The following is a 13790-nucleotide window of genomic DNA, read 5'->3' as shown; positions in this document are numbered from 1 at the left end:
CAATGTAGGTACCACGCTGGATCAGCAGGGCACTCAACCGAGGATTGCAACGCTTTCAAAGCCAAGGTGCAACAATTGATCGACGAGAGACATATAACCCTTCAAGGAGGAAACATGTGGGTGAACGGAATGCCCGTGCCCAAGTGAATGTCCGTATTCCATGGAGTGTCACAAAAAGAAATAAGCCCAGAAGGAGTCAAGTCTCCTCAACTATGGCAATCATCATTTCCTTTCTGTGTTCTCATTTCAAGTATTTCCTGTTTTGTAGAAAGCTGCTTCCTTGAACTCGTTGGTATAATAATAATAAAAGCACCACAAATTCTCGAACAACTTTGTCAGAATCTTCTTTCCAAGAGGTAATCAAGAATTTCCTGTAGAAGCACCTCTCATTCTCAAGGTTCTTGTGCTCAATTGTATCCGTGGAGGTTGGTGTTTCAGTTGGTGTTTTGGTCTTTCCTTACAACAAGTAGCTTCTCTAAGTTTGGTGACCATGCAAGGTACTTCCATTTAGGATGGCAATTACTAATCTAGCAACTATGCTTGGGGCTCCCGCACGAGGGATAAGCAAGACATACTCTTATCTTGAGCATTGCGCCATTTGCATTGCTCGAATCCCTAAAAGCATTACAAATTCCTATGTGACTTCGTCAGAATCTTCTTCCGTGTGGTAATCAAGAGTGTTCTTCACAATGCTTCTCATCCCCAAGGTTCTACTTCATATCTCAGTTGCCTTTTCTCATGATTTCCTTCTCAGTGGCCCTTGCTTGTTAACAGAGAGAAAAATATAAGAAACAAATTGATGGCCTTATGCCCAGTTGCTTCCTCGTTTGTCAGAATTTCAATTGGTTAAGATTCGTGTTTTGGGTCTTCTTCACCACAAGTAGCTCTCTTGAGTTTGATGACCATACCAGATTCTTTCCATTTATGAAGGCGAATACTTCTTCAACATCTATGCTTGGGGCTCCCGCACGAGGGATAAGCAAGACGTACTCTTATCTTGAGCATTGCATCATTCGCATTGCTCGAATCCCTAAAGCAAGGCAAAAGTTTACAACTCTTGGGTGACTTTGTCGGAGTTCTCTTTTGAAGTAATCTGAAGTGTTTGGAAGGAACTGCAGAAAGTATTCAAGCTCAATAAGTCCAGACGGAGTCAAGTCTCCTCAACAACGACACCCATTTAGTTTCTTACTGCATTCTCATTGTAATTTTTCCTTTGTGTGTTTAAGCATCAATAGCATGTAAAAACTTGTTAATTTCTGAATGAAAATCATAATACATTGTTTATGTTTGTCTTGAAGTAATCCATTCGTTATCACTCATAAAATGTTTTGGCATTATGATACCAACTTTATTAATTGCTCGCTTATGCAAAAAGCTGAGGGAGAATGATGAAAGATAAAAATGAAAAAATCTCTAACCATGTGTTTTCGAATAAAAACCCTACTGAGGATGTACAGGCATTGTTTCAAATCCCCAAACACCGGAGATATAAGGGAGATAGACCCTCGTTAACCCCTTTGAGCCTTGGAGAAGGAGTTTCTTTTCTAATCACAAAAACCCTTATTTTAACCTTGGGGCAGGGTAGCGTTCATTTAACTTGATTGAGTGTTCAAAACTCACCAAAAGGGTATGCATCTAAGGATACAACAATGGTTATCCTTCAAAAGGTTGAGGAATGTCAAAACTGCAATGATTATCCTTATTTCATCAAGAGATCAAGAGATGACAATACCGCAATGGTAATCCTTCATCAAATCAAAGGAGTGAGGCGGTCGCAATCACCTCCAACGAATCAAAGATAATGCGAGGTCACACGACTTGTTCAAAAAATAGCAAAAAAAATGGCTAAAAAATAATGAAAATAAAAAAGGATGAAAAGAAAAATGGCAAAAGAAGCATAAAAAAAAAAGAAGACGATGAAATTGCCAAACAAGAACAAAGTCGTGTGACAATGAATCAGAAGAATAAAAGGTGAGCGACCGCCATGTCCAAAGAACCTCATTGACTCCTCAACCATTTCAAATTCCTTATGAGGGATGAACACTCGTGTCGAGTTAACTGAACATAGGAATGAAGAACATCACGAAGGGGGTGGGTACAAATAATTTTGAGCCTAAAAATCCTTTGTTTTCTAAAAACCGTGAACCCGGCCAAATTACAACCCTTAAAAGTCCTAATTGAAGTAGGGTTTATTTCGAAATCACACCCCGATGAGATAGTGTTTAACTGACTCCCAATGAAGCGAGACTCATATCCATGTTGGTATCGTACGTTTGCTTTATCTTCCATATGCAAAAATCGAGGTTGTGTCAACTAGTGATTCGGTCACAAGAGGTCGCAACCTCATTTCACAAAAAAGTTTTTACAACTTCAAGACTAACATAGGCTTTGCATTAGAATTATCATTCTTAGAATTAACATTCTTTTGCATACAAAATACGTGCTTAACATCAAGGAAGTTACCATGATGAGAATCAGTGAGTAACTTGATCATGTCAACGCAACAAGACTTGAGAACTCCGAGGAGTAAAAGCTAATCATTCCAAATGCTGACCACCAAGGGGCAAGTTATCCAAAGAACTCCGTTGGGCATGAACAATTAATACTTTCTTTGATTACCCTGAGGGGAAGACTTTGAAGACTCCGTTGAGCATGGTAAAGTTGTTTCCATGTTGTTTGACTTCAAAGCAAAGAAAGATTGAGGATTCTAGTAAGATATACCTAATCTGGGGCAATCATGTCGATAAATCCCCTCAAGTTCAACCAATCTGGGGCAATCATGTCGATAAATCCCCTCAAGTCCAACCAATCTGGGGCAGTTACGTCGAGATTCGACAAATCTCTCCAAGGATCCACTGGGGCAATTTCCTTCATGGGTCGTGAAACTTGGGGCACGATCTTCTGAGATTTATTGTCCCCTCTCTAATCATAGGAGTTTATTTCTCCTGAAATCCTGGGTCTCTCCCCAAGCATGGAGTTTAGTTCTCCCGAGAGTTTGTTCCATTCCTCAAGCATAGGAGTTTATTTCTCCTAGGAGTTGTCCTACTTCCCTAACCAAGGCTCATTACCTGGATTTCTCATCCCCGACATGGTGAATCGAGGGAATCTCCTCAAACTGAAAATCCTCCAAACAGTGGCATATGGTGAGAAGTCAGAAATTATTCTTCAAGTCAAAGAAAAGTGCATCTTACAAATCAAAGTCCAATATCTATTGGCACCTCCACATGGTCCTTAACACTAAGGGGATTCTCCCTGGTGTTTACCTCATCAATGCCTTTATTTGGCACTTTGCATATAGTATTCATTGCATATAACATTGCATCCTCAAAAGCGTAGCATATCCATTAAAATGGAGCATTACGCCACAGAAAAATCCAAACATGCATACAAAGCATAAGCCAGATAATACAAATCCGCACCCAGTCAAGACAATAATACATCCCCACACAAAAAGTTGTCCTTACAAATTCTGATTGATATCTGCTACTACATTTCAAATCTCTTCCAACCACGGTGCCGAGGCGAGGTATCTTCAATCTCTGATGAGTGTCTGACACAATGTCTTCTTTTGTCCTGATGTTGAGTCGATGTTGAGTCATAGATCGTAAGAGATCTTATTCTTTCGGTCCTGAAGATCATGCTTAGGTCTTCTCCTGATGTTGAGTCGATGTTGAGTCATAGATCGTAAGAGATCTTATTCTTTCGGTCCTGAAGATCATGCTTAGGTCTTCTCCTGATGTTGAGTCGATGTTGAGTCATAGATCGTAAGAGATCCTATTCTTTCAGTCCTGAAGATCATGCTTAGGTCTTCCCCTGATGTTGAGTCGATGTTGAGTCATAGATCCTAAGAGATCTTATTCTTTCAGTCCTGAAGATCGTACGAGATCCTTTCCTGATGTCGAGTCGATGTTGAGTCATAGATCGTAAAAGATCTTATTCTTTCAGTCCTGAAGATAAGATCATGCTTAGGTCTTCTCCTGATGTTGAGTCGATGTTGAGTCATAAATCGTAAAAGATCTTACTCTTTCAGTCCTGAAGATCATGCTTAGGTCTTCTTCTGATGTCGAGTCGATGTTGAGTCATAGATCGTAATAGATCTTATTCTTTCAGTCCTGAAGATCATGCTTAGGTCTTCTCCTGATGTTGAGTCGATGTTGAGTCATAGATCGTAATAGATCTTATTCTTTCAGTCCTGAAGATCATGCTTAGGTCTTCTCCTGATGTTGAGTCGATGTTGAGTCATAGATCGTAAAAGATCTTATTCTTTCAGTCCTGAAGATCATGCTTAGGTCTTCTCCTGATGTTGAGTCGATGTTGAGTCATAGATCGTAAGAGAGCTTATTCTTTCAGTCCTAAAGATCGTATGAGATCCTCTCCTGATGTCGAGTCGATGTTGAGTCATAGATCGTACGAGATCTTTTTCCTTTCGGTCATTGTTTCATACAACCATTCTCTTTGAAAGCCCCGTGTCGGCACCGCTACCACGTTATAAGCTATCTCCATCCAAATCCATTGTTCACTGTAAATATATCCACCAGAAAAACAAATTCCTCTCTTTCCCCAGCAGATATCAAAACAAAAATAAAGAATAAAGACCACTCCATCTCCTCGGGACAAATTTCGGGTCTTTGGTATTTAATCTTCTTCTACCTTGAATGTTCGAAAGGCTAGCGCCAATCTCACCTTCAGGTTTAAGACGATTAAATAGGGGCAGCTGTCATACCCCAAATTTGTCCTACCCCTTTATTTCTAACTGGCTTAGGCTTTACATTCATGTACATACATCACTTAGGTCATAATCCATATCCATGCATTCATATCATTGGTATTAATCAGAGACTGGCAAGGGATAGCTTTTATAGCAGAGAATCTCTTACCAAATGTGTGGATCTGAGGTGTAATCATGTGGCTCTTTGTTCATTGAAGTCCCCCTGGGTTGGGGCCCTCTCATTCTCAACTCAAGGCATTGTTTGAAAAGTGCAAGCTTGATGTTCATCTGATTATCCCGAATTAGGGTTTCTTGACCCAAAGTCAACGCAGTTGACTTTTTGGTCAAATACATTGATCAAGAGTCGATTTTACGGAGAGAAGTGGCACGATGCTTGTGTGGAAGTGTTCAGTTGATTTCTATGGGTCAGAAGCGGATTAATCGGGAATTTCATTAAAATCGGAGGAAAATCAGAACAGTTGACTTTTGGGTCAAAATCGGAAGAATTGTTCGAATATTGACTTTTGGTGGAAAACCGGTCAAGAAAAGTCGAGGAATGAATAAAATCGGGAGTTTGACAAAAGTTGCCAAAAATATAAAATAATCAAAAAAAGGAAAGTTTTGTACTTAGAAAATTTTTTGGCTCTTAAAAGCTTGATGAACAGCTCACTTCATCACCAATTTACACGTGGCAAATGGAATTTTTTGGAAAAATTTCTAACATCAAAGTTGTTCCTCTCATGGAGGAGAACAACTTTGTAGTTGGACACGTTTCTATTTGAAGCTTGGTTGAAGAGGTATTGAGGTTCAAAGTTGGAGATTTTCATCTGAATCAAGTCATGAAGCTGGACACATTTCTGGTCATACGTGACACATTTCATCGAGCACATGGCGTTCCAACTTTGAAGCCAATTATCTGGAAATTCAGGGACCCTACAAGATCAAACCTAGTATGTATCTATTCTTTGCCATGTCCTATACACAATGAAGGAAGAATCAAGCCATTTGGATGCGTATTGATTCAGTTATGAAGCTTTAAAGTCGTGCCCTCGTCGAGTTGTCCTTGCATGGCAAACTGGGTCGGATTCTTGAGGCACACGCGTGCATTGTGCCAAACACGTGGTGTGCTATTTTGAATGTCATTTTTAAAAGCCTATGAGTCTTTATATGGATCATGCTTGGTACTATACTATTCCTTGATGTGCCTTCTCTCCATTAAGCTATGTATCAGGTCACCTGAACATGCAACGTGCGAGATAGAGGGACCTAAAGGTACACCTCAGTCAAGTCACATTTCAGCCAAGGATGTGGATCAGGTTCAAGTCATGCGTGCGTCTTAATTACTAAGGGTGATTACTATACTTTAAGTCCATTTTAGTAGAGGTTGTGAGCATTATTAGAGAAAGTTCTCAACATCAAAATTACTCTATTCATGGCATACTGCAAACTTATAGTTGGAAGTTTCTCAATTCAAGAGCTACATCAAGAGATACATGAGGAGCAAGGTCACAAAAATTCTTGGCTAGATACATCAAGAGATACATGGCATCAGCACCACATCCCATTACTCACACCATGCTATGTATTTGGCTCACACACTCACCCACACCATAACACAATGCACTGCACCACACCTTAACCTAACACACTCCATATAAAAGTTAATCTCCTTCACAAAATCGAGGACACGCTCATTTTCTCACTTTTCTGATTCTTCTCTTCATTCTTTCATCATTCTCTTCTCCTTCTCAGTTTCTCTCTCCTCCTCCCTAACCACCATAACAAACTTCTGAACTACCCTAACCGGATCTTCATCTTCATCGCCTTCACTCTCCTTCACTCTCCTTCAACCTTCCATCACCACTACACTACCATCAATCTTCACCCTCCACCTTCAACCAACCTCTCATAACCTCCATCCCTTGCACCATTCAACCTTCGCCACCATAATCAATCTCGAGCATCGACCTTCAATCATCATCCGCCACTACTCCGGTCCTCATCATCAAACTCTGGTTGTGTATACGTTAACTCAGCAAAGAGTTGTTCAGTTTCATCATCAATTTCGCAGTGAAGATTTTGGGTTTATCGCTTCAAATCTGAACATTGACTCTTTGAAGCTTCATCATTATCACCAAGGAGGAACGTAGTGGTAGAGCTCTGGTTCTCTTAGGCCAAGAATCGTAACAGGTAAATGTTCCTCAATCTTTCTCAGCATCTTGGCATACGTGTAGTAAAGCATGCATTTGGTGCTTACGCGTATATGAGTTATCCTCAATCTTGAATTTCGTTTCGGTTCATATGAAATTGCTGCTGTTCGAACGGTTGAATCACTTTTGAGTTATGTGAATGAATAAGAGTCAATTTCCATGCTTAGTTTCATCTTTTATGAGTCTGTTGTGGTCCTAGGGTTTAAGGTCTTGTTTCAGTCCAGATGTTAGAGAGCGTATTAGGGAAAACCAAGCTCGGATTCAGAGTCTACGTGGAATTCCGAGTGGAGCGGTGGTCGCGCTTTGATTTTCTGGACATTTGTATGGTGACTCCGGCGGAGGTTGGTCGGGGAAGATGACCGGAGCCCTAGCTCCGGCATCTGAATCTGTTTTATGTTTGCCCCTCCGCTTCTGACGTGGCGCCAAGCTGTTGGCCCATTCCCCCCATTTTCTTGTAACCTTTTTTGCTTAAGTGATTGAAGGATGTGTTGGCGCATCACTACTGGCCCTCACGTTTTTGTCATCATCTCACTTAAAAATCCCTTGCCCTATTGATATATGTTGTGTGTGTGTGTGTTACTTTCTTAATACATAAAAAACCATGCATGCAATAAACCACATATTGAATAAAAATGAAATAATAATAGAAGTGAAATAGAAACTGGAAATGAATGGCTTGTGTGGCTGGGCCACGAAATTGCTTGGGCTTTGTTCTTTCTTGAATCACACTCCCATGTTACTAATACACACCCGATTCGGTGAGCCTGGGCCTCTATGCGCCCATGCTATCTCCACCCCCAGTTTCTGCCTAACTAATTTTAGTTCACATTGAAATGCTGTTACACCCCCCTGGCAGTTTAGTTTTCATTTTAATTTTGTTTGGCTTTTTTTTAACTCATAATTCCTCCTTTAAATCACATAAAAAATGTATGAAAAATGATTTTGGGTATTTTAGGGTGTGTAAATAATTGTCATGACTTTTGTTGATTTTTTTTAATTGTTTTAGTCCTTTTAATAAATCTTTTTTTCTTCACAATATTTGAATTTTCTTTGTATCGACACTTCTTTGTAAATAACTCTCTAATAGACTTAGGAATTAATCTTTTAGTCTCGTTTTTGTATAGGATTAATGGATATATGTGTGCCTATGAGTATCATTTGTTTGCTATAATTCTCAATTTTATTTGTCGCATATTGATTTTCCTTTACCTATTCCATGTGTAAGTTTTGTTGATAAATTGTATAGTTTTATTTTTGATTCCCTAGATTAGAACAACTTAGATTAGAGCATAGTAGTTTCCTTCTTTCATTCTTTTTCTTTTCAACTTTTAAAATACTTAATAAAAATCGATGAAGATCATACCGTTGCTTTATTTCGTGGTAGGAAAGAAATGATTGAGGCGTAGGCCTCGATGTATGTTCTTTCCTACTTAACGGAGAAGAAATGATTGAGGTGTGAAGCCTCGATGTATTTCTTAACCGTTATCTAGAGAAACGATTGTGGCGTAGGCCTCGATGTGCATTCTCTAAATGTTCACAAAAGAACTCCTTTTTGTATTTCCTTTACTTAGCGGAGAAGAAATGATTGAGGTGTGAGGCCTCGATGTATTTCTTAACCGCTCTTTAGAGAAACGATTGTGGCGTAGGCCTCGATGTGCGTTCTATAAATATGCAAAACAAAACTCTTTTTGGTATGATCTAAGTCACAAATTAGATCCCCTAAAAAAACACCAACCAAAAACACTTCAAAAAACACTAATAAATGTTCAGATTTAACACAAAGTAAGGAAGTGATGCGAGACCTTGTAGTGGGTTCTCGTCACCATGGAATTACCCTAAAAGACACAAACCAATCATTTCTTTTTCTTTTGCCTAAGGGCACCGTTATCTCCGCTCCATTGCATCCTAGGCGATCCCTTATGCAAGAGCGCGAGCGTTAACGCCGCCCAACTAAAAAAAACACAAAAACAAACAGAAAATCTTTAGCCGAGCTACGGTAACTCTGATTCCTGAAAAGGATACGTAGGCAGCGGGGTAGGGCCCGTGCGAGTACAATTCTTTATTTTCCCTACATTTTGCATTCATTTCGCATTTAGACATAAACATAGTTACACACCCTTTAGATAGAAACAAACATAGGTGGATACCATCGAGTACGATGGGCGTGAGGGGTGCTAGTACCTTCCCCTTGCGTAACCGACTCCCGTACCTAGATTCTCTGGTCGTAAGACCCTGTTCCTTCCTTTGTTAGGTTTTCTGATATTCCTTTCCCTTATGGGATAAATATATTGGTGGCGACTCTGTTCATTTTTCGCGAGCGTGCGACAAACGGTAGCGCAGGCTGCGGAGGGATTATTCGTGATAACCATAGCAGAATTGTGGGAGGTTTTTCCAAAAATATTGGTCGGTGTAATGCTTCCCGTGCAGAACTTTGGGGGGTTTTAGAAGGCTTAAAGCTAACGACGAACCTAGGATGTCGGAAGGTGGAGCTTAATGTTGATTCAAGCTCTATTGTGAATTGCTTGATTGCTCGAAAATACATGGAAGTAGATAGCCATGGTCTATTTTTCCAAATTTATAAGTTGATGGATGCTCATGATGAGGTGCGTGTAACTCATATTTTTCGTGAAGCCAACTATTGCGCCAATGCTCTCGCTAGAGATGGAAGTGTTTGTTTGATTGATCTGGAATTCAGTGATATTGCTCCTCCTAGCATTGTTCATTTAGCTAATCAGGATATGTCGAGATCTTTCTCGAGGTTTATTTCAGTCTAGTTTTTTTTTCTGCTTCGGGCTTCGGCCCTCTCTGTAACAAAAAAAAATCTAAGGTTTGAGGAGATTTTGAGATTTTAAAATTTTTGATATTTTGGAAAATATGACATTTTGGAGATTTTGAAATTTTGAAAGATTTTAGAGATTTTGGATTAAGATTTCTGAAGTTATTAATAAATTTCAAAGGCATTTATTTTAACCTAACCTCTTAGAATCACATTTCAAAGGCATTTTTTGAACCGACTTCGATGCAATTTATTCTTATCTCAATAACTTTCTTAGCATTATATTTTTATCTCAATGAGTCAATGCTCATTGGAGTGTATGTTGTGGTATAAGTATAAGAGATTTTGGGACAAGCCGAAAGGCATACACTTAGCTCTCTGTCCAAGTTGCCATTTTATTAGGTCGAGAGCCTCTCTTTCGAATCGAGCGCCCATTGTTCAGATACATTGTTTGATACATAATGTCTCTGTTCATAGTGCACGATCGTGCGTGAGACATGTATTGGGTCAACGAACGTTATATAAGAGATCGTAGAATTTAACTACACTCCCTAAGTAACCACTCATTTCTGGAGTGGCTCAAAATTCATAGGAAAACTCGGTTCAGAGCTCTAAAGGACTATAAAATATCAGGGTCCAAACATAAAGGAAACCAACCAACAACATAGAAAAATGCACAAATACAATAGCTTCTCACCTCACGTTAGCTAGCTCTCAACGAATCTCTCGCCCAAAGACTGCCAACATCTTTAGTTGAAGTAATGACACTGACAGAATGTTACATCAAAGGCAAGGAGAGCAATGTTGAAAAGAAGGCTCGTGATGCAAAAGAGCATATTCTTTACTACAGACAGCTCACAAAGAAATTAATATACGTCTCATATGAGGGACATAACAACATTCAAACAAAGTGGAAAGCATGTGGAAGGCTTTGTGTCTTTCAACACTCGCTGGGAGAAAATATGGCAAGAAGTTCTTCACATGTAGACATCTATCAGCCATCCACCCCGAAGGCAGACATCATGGGACACAAACCTAACAATTGGTGCAAGTTCCATAAGATCAATGGGCACCACACAGAGAACTACTTATAACTCAAGAAGGAGATAGAACGCCTGATCCATCAGGGACACTTAAAAAAGTATGTTAAGTGTAGCCCTAGTAGAGGCTCAAGGTAATATAACTCTCGTGGGAGAGACGACCCTGGGAGTCCCAGATCCATCTAGGGAAAAGATTCAAGCTGGGAGCAAGGCGACAAGACCGTCTGCCACACACTTAACACCATCGAAGGAGGATTCGTCAAATGCAATGTAAATAGTTCCACACAGAAAAGATATACCCTCAAAATCATGGCAATGGACAGTCCTCCTGTTGACGTCAAAGAAAACGAATCAGCAGCTCCAAAGGCCAAGATTACCTTGTCTCTGAAGGATGCAATCGAAATTCCACACAACAATGACCCCCATGGTGATATTCGTTCGATGTGATGAATGAGAGATCAAAATAGTTCTGATGGATCAAGGGAACTCCATGGACATCCTATACCGAGACACATTTGAGAGGCTCCTCTTAGATCTAGGTAACCTCAAACCCATTCAGGGATATTGGTAGGGTTCTTGGTTGAGCCGGTTCATGTGAAGAGTGTAACACCCCGTTAATTCTTGTTTATTAATTTAATTATTATTTTTAATTAAATTATTAGAATTAATAATTTTTGGGAATTATTTGGAAAATGATGAAATATTGGCATTGGGCCTAGAGTGGTGGTTAGCAGTAAGGGGGTGTTAGCTAAGCAAGCCCATTATAATATTTTATTTTAGTTTTCATAAAATAAAAGAAATTGGGAAAAGAGGAAGAGAAGAAAAGGAGACAGACTCTGAGAAAGGAAGAACACGTGAAAGAGAGAAGAGCCAAAGGGGAAGAAGACCTTCGAAGATTCGACTCTGAGGTAAGGGGGGATTCTTCGGGTTAGTAATCCTTATGCGATTGTAGGTAGTAGGATTGATTAGGATTGTTATCTAGTTCAATCGTACGTGTCGGGTTTGGGAATTTGTTAGGTTTTGATGAATTTGTATGAATTACATGATTCTGTTAATACTCATGATATATGCTGTTAATACTTGGATAAAACTTGTCTGAAATGTGTGTTGATGTGAAAATTGATGGTATTTGTGTGTTATGTTCGTATGTACCTGAAATTGGGGAAATGGGATAGGGTAAATGTTGTCAAAATGGTGAATTTGGCTGTGCAGGTACGTAGGAACCGGTTCCCATGTGGGACGAACCGGTTCCACAAAGTAAAAATCAGAGGCGTGATTTTGGAAGCAGCCAGGAACCGGTTCCCACGTAGGGACAACCCGGGTTCTGCAGCATATTTTCTAAAAATGTTTTATTTTTACAAAACCATAACTTTTGATCCGAGTATCTGATTTATGTGCCGTTTTGGGCGTTGAGAAGCTAATTAGGTGCTTTATTTGATAAAGTGATAAAATGGGCAGTAGCCGACTTTACTTTAAAAACTCGAATTAATTGTTGATGAATTGAAACATGGTATATGTATATGTGCTTATTCATATGACTATTGATGCATGTATTTATGTTGGTGATGGGATTATGATATCCAATGAGTGATGTTGGTATATAACATGTCGTAAATGATACATGCTTTGTGACTTTACTGTTGAGTTGTTTTAGCAATTTATTACATGGTGTGTAATGATGATAGATGTAACGATGTATGATGATGGTGATGATTGATGATTGTGAATATTAATATGTTGTTAATATTAATATGTTGGTTATGGTGAACGTATGTGAATGATTGAATGATGCCTATACATGTACATACTTGTTGTGAAGTTATTGGTACGAGGTGACAAGCGATGTTAAGCATCGGAATGATGATGATGATGTATGATGATGTAAGTATGTGTCATGTGTGCATTATTCATAAATCATTTGCATTGGAAGGCTAATTCCCATTGTGCGGAGATTAGCGGGAAGTCATTGTGTGCCCATGTGGGGTGTGAGCGATGAGGCAGTAGTCGTGTGCCCATGTGGGGTGTGAGCGACTAGAGGGCAGTATCAAAGAGAGAAGTCTTGTGAATGTGATTCACGAATTTTGGTACCACATGCATAGTGTCAGTTGAATCATATGCATTGGTTATAACATGATTGGATGAGATCTAGTGTTATGCCTTGGTGTGTTTACATGATTGATGTATTAAGGAGTTGTTGTTAATATAACTTGATTATTTGATGGAATGAAGAGTTGTGGGCCGATGGCCAAACATTGTTGAATTGATGCTTGCTTATTGTAATAATTCCGACTATATGTATGTTGGATGGATGATAATTGCTATGAGATTTTATTGCTTATGATTGTATAATGGTTATTAATTCGAATGAAACTCACCCTTACTTTGATGATTTCAGATTAAGGATGTAGCGGCGTCTTGATTGGGTGAAGATAGCTTGTAGGCTAGCCCGTAGTTTGTGTCGAGTCATGCTCTGATTGTAACACTGGGATCGATTAGTCTTAGCGTTACTTGTTATACATTGTTGCCATTTTGGCTATGGATTTATGTATTGAGTATTTGTGTGGAGATGTTTCCTAATACTGTTGAATTAAATTCTGCTGTGCTAAACACATGTTTGATATTGATTAATTTCTAATAAAGCATGACAATCGACTTGATGTTTTTTTATTTATTTTAATAATTGTAGCATCCTTGATGTGTTATTACTCTGATTATATTATATTTCCGCGGGGGTTTAGAAGGGTGTTACAATAGTGGTATCAGAGCATAGTTGGTCGTTGTGACCAGAGTCTTGTTGTTAATTTTCCTTTCGGTATGCGACATGTGTGTGAAACACTGTCGGTACTCAGTGTGTTCTAACTGTTTGCCTGCAGAAGTGGGATTGAAACTAGTGGGGGAGAAGTCATGCTTCTCGGATATGTCTCAGATGCAAGATGTTAGAGTGATGCTTAGGGCAGCAGTACAAGAGTGTGGAGTTATTGTTTTCTGAAGTGAAGGTGACATGGGCTGAAGACTGTGGTTGTTATTCAGTCGGAGTGTCTCGGAGTAGATGATGG

The sequence above is a fragment of the Vicia villosa genome, linkage group LG6 (genome assembly GCF_029867415.1).
Source record: "Vicia villosa cultivar HV-30 ecotype Madison, WI linkage group LG6, Vvil1.0, whole genome shotgun sequence".
Lineage (NCBI taxonomy): Eukaryota > Viridiplantae > Streptophyta > Magnoliopsida > Fabales > Fabaceae > Vicia > Vicia villosa.
The sequence above is the reverse complement of the archived record's forward strand: the minus strand, read 5'-3'. Positions refer to the sequence as shown.